Here is a 9982-nt window from a genome sequence, read left to right as displayed (position 1 = left end):
GTACTCTATAAGAGGGGTGGTAGAGGGAAAATCTAGCTCCTATTTTTTCAAACAAAGTATCTTTTACTTCTTCTGTGTAAAGGAATGGTACCTGGTCAAGGACAGGACTTTCAGGATTTCAAGCATCTATGGGATAGGATTACAAAACATGAAAGCAAGTCATCTAGAGTAAATGCACAGCAAACATACTACCCAAATTGAAGAGCACACACAGAACTGAGCAGTATGACATTACCTTCAGAAACTGTAAAATGGTGCACAAAATAAAACTGTAAAGTACATTTTCTAAAGCTGTAAACATTCCTGAAACATTTCAGGTTAAAACAGATTGAAGACCAGGTGAAGATGCAGGATGCACCTTAAGACGAGTTGTTATTGTCTTGTCGTCCAAAGTATTCCCACACTCCCAAATGATATTACAGTTAATCAAATGACCACAAACCAATTTCCACACAGTGAATTTAGGGCTTTCGGGGAGGGTTGGACCACCTTGGACTAGGTAATTTTGCTTTGTTTAGGAAAATGAAGGGAACGCTTCAAAAGGGTAACAATTCTGCTTTCTTTTACACACATTATATATATATATATACAGCGGGGAAAATAAGTATTTGACACATCAGCATTTTTATCAGTAAGGGGATTTCCAAGTGGACCATTGACACAACATTTCCACCAGATGTTGCCATCAAGCCAAATATTGACGTCATACAAACAAATCAGAACATATAAGTATACAAGTTAAACCACAATAAATAAAGTGAAATGACACAGGGAATAAGTATTGAATACATGGAGATAACAAGGGGCAAAATGACATAGAAAGCCAGGAGATCACCTGAAATCTGTCAGTATTGATAGAGAAATCCTGTCCCCTATCAGTACTAATTGATATCAGCTGCTTTAGTCCTAATTGATGGCCTATAAAGGCTCCTCATTACCCAGAAGGCACACAGGAAAGACTTCATGATGGGTAAAAGCAAAGAACTCTCTCAAGATCTTCGTAATCTTATCGTTGAAAAGCATTTTGATGGGAATGGTTATAGGTGCATTTCCAGAATGCTGAATGTTCCTGTGAGCACTGTGGGGGCCATTATCCGGAAATGGAAAGTGCATCAGTTCACCATAAACCTGCCACGATCAGGTGCTCCACGCAAGATCCCTGTCCGAGGAGTCCAAAGAATAATCAGGAGGGTTCTCCAAGAGCCAAGAACCACTCGGACAGAACTTCAGGAAGACCTTGCATCAGCAGGTACTGTTGTTTCAAAGAAAACTATAAGCAATGCACTGAACCGCCATGGCATCCATGCACGCTCACCACGCAAGACTCCATTGCTGAACAAAAAGCATGTCAAGGCTCGGTTAAAATTTGCGCAACAGCATTTGGAGAAGCCTGTGGATTATTGGACGACTATAGTATGGTCAGATGAAAGCAAAATTGAACTTTTTGGCAGTCATTCTACACACCATGTTTGGAGAAGAAATGGCACTGCTCACCACCCCAAGAACACCATACCAACAGTCAAGTTTGGGGGTGGAAGCATCATGGTTTGGGGCTGCTTTTCAGCAAGGGGTACTGGCAGACTTCATATTATTGAAGGCAGGATGAATGGAGAGATGTACCGGGACATTCTGGATAAAAATCTGCTGCCATCTACCAGGAAGCTAAAAATGAAAAGAGGGTGGACATTTCAGCAAGACAATGATCCCAAACACAAGGCCAAGGAAACAATGAAGTGGTTTCAAAGAAAGAAAATCAAGTTGCTTGAATGGCCCAGTCAATCACCTGACCTAAATCCCATAGAAAATCTATGGAGAGAACTGAAGATTAAAGTTCATAAAAGAGGCCCAAGGAACCTTCAAGATTTAAAGACCGTTTGTGTGGAAGAATGGGCCAGAATCACTCCTGAGCAATGCAGACGACTGGTCTATCCATACAAGAGGCGTCTAGAAGCTGTAATCACCAACAAAGGCTTTTCTACAAAGTATTGAATAAAGTGTGTTCAATACTTATTCCCTGTGTCATTTCACTTTATTTATTATGGTTTAACTTGTATACTTATATGTTCTGATTTGATTGTATGACTTCAATATTTGGCTTGATGGCAACATCTGGTGGAAATGTTGTGTCAATAGTCCACTTGGAAATCCCCTTACTGATAAAAATGCTGATGTGTCAAATACTTATTTTCCCCGCTGTATATATATATATATATTAGGGGTGCAACGATATTCGTATCGATATTGAACCGTTCGATACAGTGCTTTCGGTTCGGTACGCATATGTATCGAACAATACAACATTTGTAATTTATTTTATCAATTTTCCTTCTGACGATGCTGTCTGTGTTGAGCGCTCAGTGAATCTGTGTTCGACTACTCCGCCTAGGCTGCACTGTCGAGCGCAGATCCACTGAGCGCTCAACACAGACAGCATAGTCAGAAGGAAGAGCGCAGGGCAAGCTAGCGAGACAGAAGTTAAGCACTCCTTGCAACAGGCAAATTGAACGTCATTCAGATCTGGTGTTTGGAATTATTTTGGTTTTCATGTGACGTATGACCCTGAAGGTAAGCGAGTCATGGACTAAAGTAAAACAGTATGTTGAATGTGCCATGCAATGCTCAATTACATTGGTGTGAACTAGTGTGTTAGCGCAGTTAGCTCGTTAACGTGTTGGCCGTCTAGCCCCATGCACGGAGTGATCGGCGGTAGCTCGTTAACGGAGATTTGCCGTGTTGTGGCGTTAAGGTCATTTCAACGAGATTAACCTGAAAGCACTAGCGGGAACACAACGAATATGACTGCACGTTTACGCCGACATCATCCTAGTGCAAAGACAAGTGGAAGCAGACAAAAAAAAGCAAGCATGCTACTAACTTTAGCCGAGTCATTTAGACAGCTGTTAGCACATGATTCTCCTTATACTGCTGAGAATATAGCCCAGAAGAAGCGGATAGTATAGCTTTTATTTTGGAAAGAGACATTTCTCTGTAATAAACTCTCTTTTCCAAAGATGAGTGATTCCTCAATCAGATACAGGGCTTGCAATATCGCTAGCCCGACGTCCCGGAGCTAGCGATTTTTTCAGTCGGGCTACCAAAATCTATCTCTTCCCTGCCCGTCGGGCTATTGTAGGAAGGAAAAATATATGTCAATGCTTCTGCATTCTTTCGGAAATGTAGCTGGGTAATTATGTCATTGGCATCGGTGAGCCACTGTCAATATGTGACATATTGAAATCGCGTTTGAATTTGCGCTTGTTTTTTTGCTTTCACTTTGCAATCGTGCGAACTGTGTATAGAGAGCGACAGCACTGATCTGTGAGTGATGATAATTTGTGCACCAATTCCTCTGACATCGTCTTATTAATCGTTAGCTTACTATGCAAACATGACAAGTGAAATCTCCCGCAGCAAGCTTAAACATGTGAGAGGTTGATCGCGCAGAGAATCGCTGAGCTTATGTGAGTGCGTGTGTAAAAACATTTCAGTTCTGTTGAGCCAAATAAGACAGGTCAGGGTGAAGAAGTGACAGCCAAAGAAAAGCTTACCACAAAACGGAGAAGTTATGACAAATCAGACTATAAGGCAAAAAGAAAGTGCAGCTTTATGGTTTCATGGACAAAAGAATTTCTGTGGCTGCAATATGATGAGCTAAATAACCAGGGCTGCACATAAGTGGTCCGCAGGTGCGCATTCGCTGTCAAAATAAAAAACACGCACAAGGGTTAGGGTTAAATTTAAAAACTGTACTTTTGAGTAAAAATATATATTTATAATTTTAATAAATGACAAATTAAAAATGCATGAAAATTTTTTTGTATCGAAAAAATATCGAACCGTGACACCAAAGTATCGAACCGAACCGAACCGTGAATTTTGTGTATCGTTGCACCCCTTATATATATATATATATATATATATATATATATATATATATATATATATATATATATATATATATATATATATATATATATATATATATATCCCTCCGTGCTACTTTGATCTTGCCCTCTAGCCTCCTTCTCCATGGAGGGTACTGCCCCTTGTCGCTGTTCAACGTGTAGCCAAGCATCTCACTGATCACTGCTGCCGTATTGTAGATCAGCTTGTTAGTGTCGGTAATCGTGGTTGTAGGTATTGCCCGTAGTGCTGCATTAACATCATCTAGCAGACCTTCTGAGGGTACTTCACGTAATCTTGGTAACCGGCTACGGGGGATCGAGGTTTCAAGCTTGGCCATGATCCTATTTTTCAGGTCAGTTCCTCTCGCACTCAACGATCCTTCTCCTATCGCACTTGGGGCTATGTACCCAATCTCGGGTGGGGGTGATGATATCGCCCCCCTGACCTGGCGTCCTGACTCCTCCTTGCCGTAGCATTGGTGTTGTACCTCGTCAATCTCTAGCTGTGAGAGCAGTCCCTTCTTTCGAATGTTGGAACACTGAGCTACTAGTGGCTAGAGGATCTGAGGGCAGACCACAGCAACCTCCCTGAACAGGGTCCAGTAACCATCACAGTGGCAGATATCCAAGAAAGAGTCTCCAGTATGAAGAGTTGGACAGCACCAGGGCCCGACATGGTTCATGCCTACTGGCTGAAGAAGCTGACTGCACTCCACGAGCGTCTGGCAGCACAAATGAACCAGCTGCTAGTTAACGAGAGACACCCGGAATGGCTAACTGAAGGCCGGACGGTCCTGATCCCCAAGGACCCCAAGAAGGGACCGGTCCCCTCCAACTACCGACCAATAACTTGCCTCAGTACTACATGGAAGCTCCTGTCAGGCATCATATCGGCTAAGATGAACAGGCACATGGGTCAATACATGAGCGGGACACAGAAAGGAATTGGCAAGAATACCAGAGGCGCAAAACACCAGCTACTGGTAGACAGAACAATCAGCCGAGACTGCAAGACCAGACTGACCAACCTGTGCACTGCCTGGATTGATTACAAGAAGGCCTATGACTCAATGCCCCACAGCTGGATACTGGAATGCCTAGAATTGTACAAGATCAATGGGACCCTAAGAGCCTTCATCAGGAACTCAATGGGGATGTGGCGTACAACACTAGAGGCCAACTCCAAGCCCATAGCACAAGTCACCATCAAGTGCGGGATCTACCAAGGAGATGCTCTGTCCCCACTGCTGTTCTGCATAGGCCTGAACCCCCTCAGTGAGATCATTAACAAGACTGGCTACGGATACCGACTACGGAACGGAGCAGTTGTCAGCCACCTCCTGTACATGGATGACATCAAGCTGTATGCCAAGAGTGAACGAGACATCGATTCACTGATCCACACTACCAGGCTATACAGCAATGACATTGGAATGTCGTTCGGACTGGAGAAGTGTAGTCGGATGGTATCAAAGAGAGGGAAGGTAGTCAGAACTGAGGGGATTGAACTACCAGAAGGCAACATTGCAGACATAGAGGACAGTTACAAGTACCTGGGGATCCCGCAGGCAAATGGGAACCATGAAGAGGCCGCTAGAAAGGCTGCAACCACCAAGTACCTGCAGAGGGTCAGGCAAGTCCTGAGGAGTCAGCTGAATGGTAAGAACAAGATCCGGGCCATCAACACGTACGCCCTGCCCGTGATCAGGTACCCTGCTGGGGTAATAGGCTGGCCAAAGGAGGAGATAGAAGCCACTGACATAAAGACAAGAAAGCTCCTTACCATGCATGGAGGGTTTCACCCCAAGTCCAGCACCCTGAGGCTGTACGCTAAGCGGAAGGAAGGGGGCCGGGGACTGGTGAGTGTCAGCACCACAGTCCAGGATGAGACAACGAACATCCAAGAATACATTGGGAAGATGGCCCCAACTGACCGAGTGCTCAGTGAATACCTCAGGCAGCAGAAACCCAAGAAAGAGGAGGGAAACGAGGAACCATCATGGAAGGACAGGCCCCTGCACGGTATGTACCACCGGCAGATAGAGGAGGTGGCTGATATCCAGAAATCCTACCAGTGGCTGGACAAAGCTGGACTGAAAGACAGCACAGAGGCACTAATCATGGCAGCACAAGAACAAGCTCTGAGTACAAGATCCATAGAGGCTGGGGTCTATCACACCAGGCAAGACCCCAGGTGCAGGCTGTGTAAAGATGCCCCAGAGACAATCCAGCACATAACAGCAGGGTGCAAGATGCTAGCAGGCAAGGCATACATGGAACGCCATAACCAAGTGGCCGGCATAGTGTACAGGAACATCTGTGCTGAGTATAACCTGGAAGTCCCGAGGTCAAAATGGGAGATGCCCCCAAGGGTGGTGAAGAATGACCGAGCTAAGATCCTGTGGGACTTCCAGATACAGACGGACAAAATGGTGGTGGCTAACCAACCGGACATAGTGGTGGTAGACAAACAGAAGAAGACGGCCGTAGTGATCGATGTAGCGGTTCCGAATGACAGCAATATCAGGAAGAAGGAACACGAGAAGCTGGAGAAATACCAAGGGCTCAGAGAAGAGCTCGAGAGGATGTGGAGGGTGAAGGTAATGGTGGTCCCCGTGGTAATCGGAGCACTAGGTGCGGTGACTCCCAAGCTAGGCGAGTGGCTCCAGCAGATCCCGGGAACAACATCGGAGATCTCTGTCCAGAAGAGCGCAGTCCTGGGAACAGCTAAGATACTGCGCAGGACCCTCAAGCTCCCAGGCCTCTGGTAGAGGACCCGAGTTGAAGGATAAACCGCCCGCAGGGGCGTGCTGGGTGTTTTTGTATATTAGTGCTGTCAATAGATTAAAAAAAATTAACTAACTAATCTCACAATTTTCTGTTATTAATTGCGATTAATCTCAATTACTTTATTAATAGCCTGGCTCCAATTACATTTTTTTATTCTTTATATTTTAAGTAATTATCGTTGTTCACCGAAGTCCAGTGGTCTCCGGTGAGAGCGACATTCCTTACTTGCACAAGCTTGCTGGACTGCTGAGCCGTCTGGTCCCCATACAAAGTGTGCAGTCTCGACACAATGGTTCCTCTCGAGGGCAGATTGTAACACTCATCTCCTGATGCAGCACGAATGACTTCTCTCAGTCCATCATCTTCTACTATGCTAACTGGTCGGCAGTTTTTAGCTATCCAAACAACCAAGGAATTGGTTACCTTTTCTCTCACATTTTTTGTTATTCGTCCACAAGCACCATACTCCTGAAGCGTAGACTGGCGAGGTCCCGTAGAGGTGGATTCAGTTGGGTGTTTTGCTCTCAGGTGATACGCCAGTGATGAACTGCTTCTGTGGTACTTGAATTCAGCGTTGCAAATTGTGCATCTTACTCTCGTTTTGTCCAACAAGCCATCAGGCAACTTCTTAAAGAGAAACTTTCCACCCAAAAGTCCGCCCTCGTCCATGCTTGCGTGTGTTAGCTAGTGTTAGCTAGATAGTAGCATGGTGTCACTTCTTCTTCTTCTTCTAATCATTTCTGTCAGGCCAAACGCCAGCATAGCACACTGTTGCCCCCTCCTCCAGAGGTGCTCATGAATTTAAAGGTCTTAGATTACAGGAAATTAATAAAAAAAACAAAATCAGCGTTAAATTTTTTTAATGCATTAAACATTTCGCGTTGATCTTAACAATTAACGCGATAATTTTGACAGCACTAATATATATATATATATATATATATATATATATATATATATATATTTCTCAATCAAAAAAACAGCACTATATGTATTTACTTTCCTTGCCCTTAAAAAACAGACACGAAAAAAAACAAGACGAGTCCAGACAGCTGCATTTTGGGTGGTATCGGACTCCCTATAGTCCAACGAAACCTGCTCCCATTTTCTACCCTTTTCAGGCATCACACCTGTAACCTTTAAATCACAGGAGATTCTCTCTCCACCTTTTCCAAAGTGTTGTTATACAGTAGCCGTTTCCTCTTGGACTTTTGTCTAGCTATCAACTTGTCCACAGAGACTCTCTGCACTGGCACTAAATTTAATAAAAGCACAACACAGAGAAAAGCTTAAACTGTGTTACGGCTAACATTACTTGATCTGGTGTGTTTTCTTGGGGTATGATGGATAGGCAGCTTGAGGAGGTACTCCGCAGCATTGTGCTATAAGGGACTGAATGAGCTGCCAGAGGAGATCACTGCCTTTCTGATGAGACTCCAGGCTGTTAGGAAGCCATTATGCGGCAAAATACAGCATTCTTCCATCTTCTCCTTATCAAAAGCGCAGGTAAACTAACCTCTGTGCTGTGAGGAAAACAATGGCTGCGATCAATACATCAATCGGGAAACGATGCAGTTTGAGACAGCTCTTAATAGTAATCCTCTGTTCAGTCATCCTTCTGGTGAAATAGAAGTTACAATACCTTTATCGTGTGCGGGGCTGTTTTTATGAAGGCCCAGAGTGACTGTGGAGACAGCAGCAGGTGAATTCCCAAGCTTGGCTATGAATAAAATGCGAATCAATAATAATGTGCGTTTTCTAACAGAATTTCAACAACAAGTTCCTAGGATCTATGTGAAGCTTGGGTTATATCTAAGCTCAAAGATGATAAACTTTATAAAGCACCTCAACTACCGCAGCATCTCACATCCTGAGGCATCACCGGGAGCTGCAAATCATGACTTATGAAGAGATCCCTCCATCCTGCGGCTGCAGACAAACAAAGCAGCATGTAAACTGAAAGTCAAATAAGCATTTAACGATCAGAGGAACTTACATTAGACATCCCTTTGTAAGTTCTGCTAACTCTATTTCAGTTTTAGTGGAATATCTCGCCTGCTGAACGACATGATTCAGCTTTTTAAAAGGCTACTGATTTTTTGGCCTATTGAAGGAAGGAAATGACCAAAAAAAATGTTTGTATTAATAAAATATGATGAGATAGGCTTGTGTTGGAGGCAGATTATTCATTAAATTATTCCCAATACACACATGAAAGGAACTGTAATGATCTTGTCAAGATCTAATTCTGTGTTTTAGAATTCCTATTTGTGTCAGCCTTGTTCCCATTTTTTTTTTAACAAACATCACTTTAGGCAAATTAAAAGCCACCCATGGTGATATCATGAAAATGTATCACTGCACATCAAAGCCAGTCCCTTCTTAGTATCAGCCCACACTGCGGTCATTCCCACTGGGAGGAATGCTGATGAGCCACGGCACTGACTGGTTGGACATGATAACCCAGCATGTGAGCTCACCATTACAGTCATTACGTGTTCACCAGTGGACCTGGCTGTAAATTAATTTAGCCTTTTCCCAAATCCTCATGTTTTCTTTCCTGTGAGGTTGAAACTGTGGGACAGTTTGAAACAAAAAGATTTAGAAATTGAGCCTAATGTCATTTAATAAGTTAAGTTATAATCTGTTAGTAAGATGTTAATACTGTTTATTGTTATCGAGCTAATGTATTAATTTAAAAACATATAACTGAGCCAATTATTGGGTACACCCCATATTACTGTATATTTGCTTTCAAGGGCCAGACTTTCTTATATTTTTTAAAGAGGTCTTTAATAGTACTTTTCTGTAGGTCTTTCAAAGTTTGTCTTTGAACATTTTCATCTTTGATCATTTTCAGGCCAGTCCCCATACCTGACCATTTTTAGAAAAATGCTATTTTTTGTTTGTTGGTTAAGAATTATTATTATTTTATTTTTTTAATGACACATCACTGAAGGGATAGACATACCAGAGAACCTAAATTGTATCCTAAGGTCCTTGTCCTTGTTGAAATAACATAATTTCTTCCCATTTATTTAGGTAAACATACAAAGAAATACAAATGATTGATGGAGTTATGAATGCAGATTTTGATCCACCATGCAATACCATCTGAACGCATCAAATTGGCAACAGCTTGATCCCATCAGTAAAAACATACCTGGATAGAAAAGCACATAATGGAACACAATCAGTCATGGATTGGCCTCCACAAAGCACAGACCTCAACATTACTAATGCAGTGTAGGATTATGTTCACAGAAAACAGAACAAAAGGCAGAAAC

Source organism: Aulonocara sp. 'chitande type north' Nkhata Bay, linkage group LG6, assembly GCF_057382095.1.
Source record: "Aulonocara sp. 'chitande type north' Nkhata Bay isolate Kocher_YH1m ecotype deep benthic linkage group LG6, A_spYH_male_GT1.1, whole genome shotgun sequence".
Classification (NCBI taxonomy): Eukaryota; Metazoa; Chordata; class Actinopteri; order Cichliformes; family Cichlidae; genus Aulonocara; species Aulonocara sp. 'chitande type north' Nkhata Bay.
Note: the sequence above shows the minus strand (reverse complement) of the source record.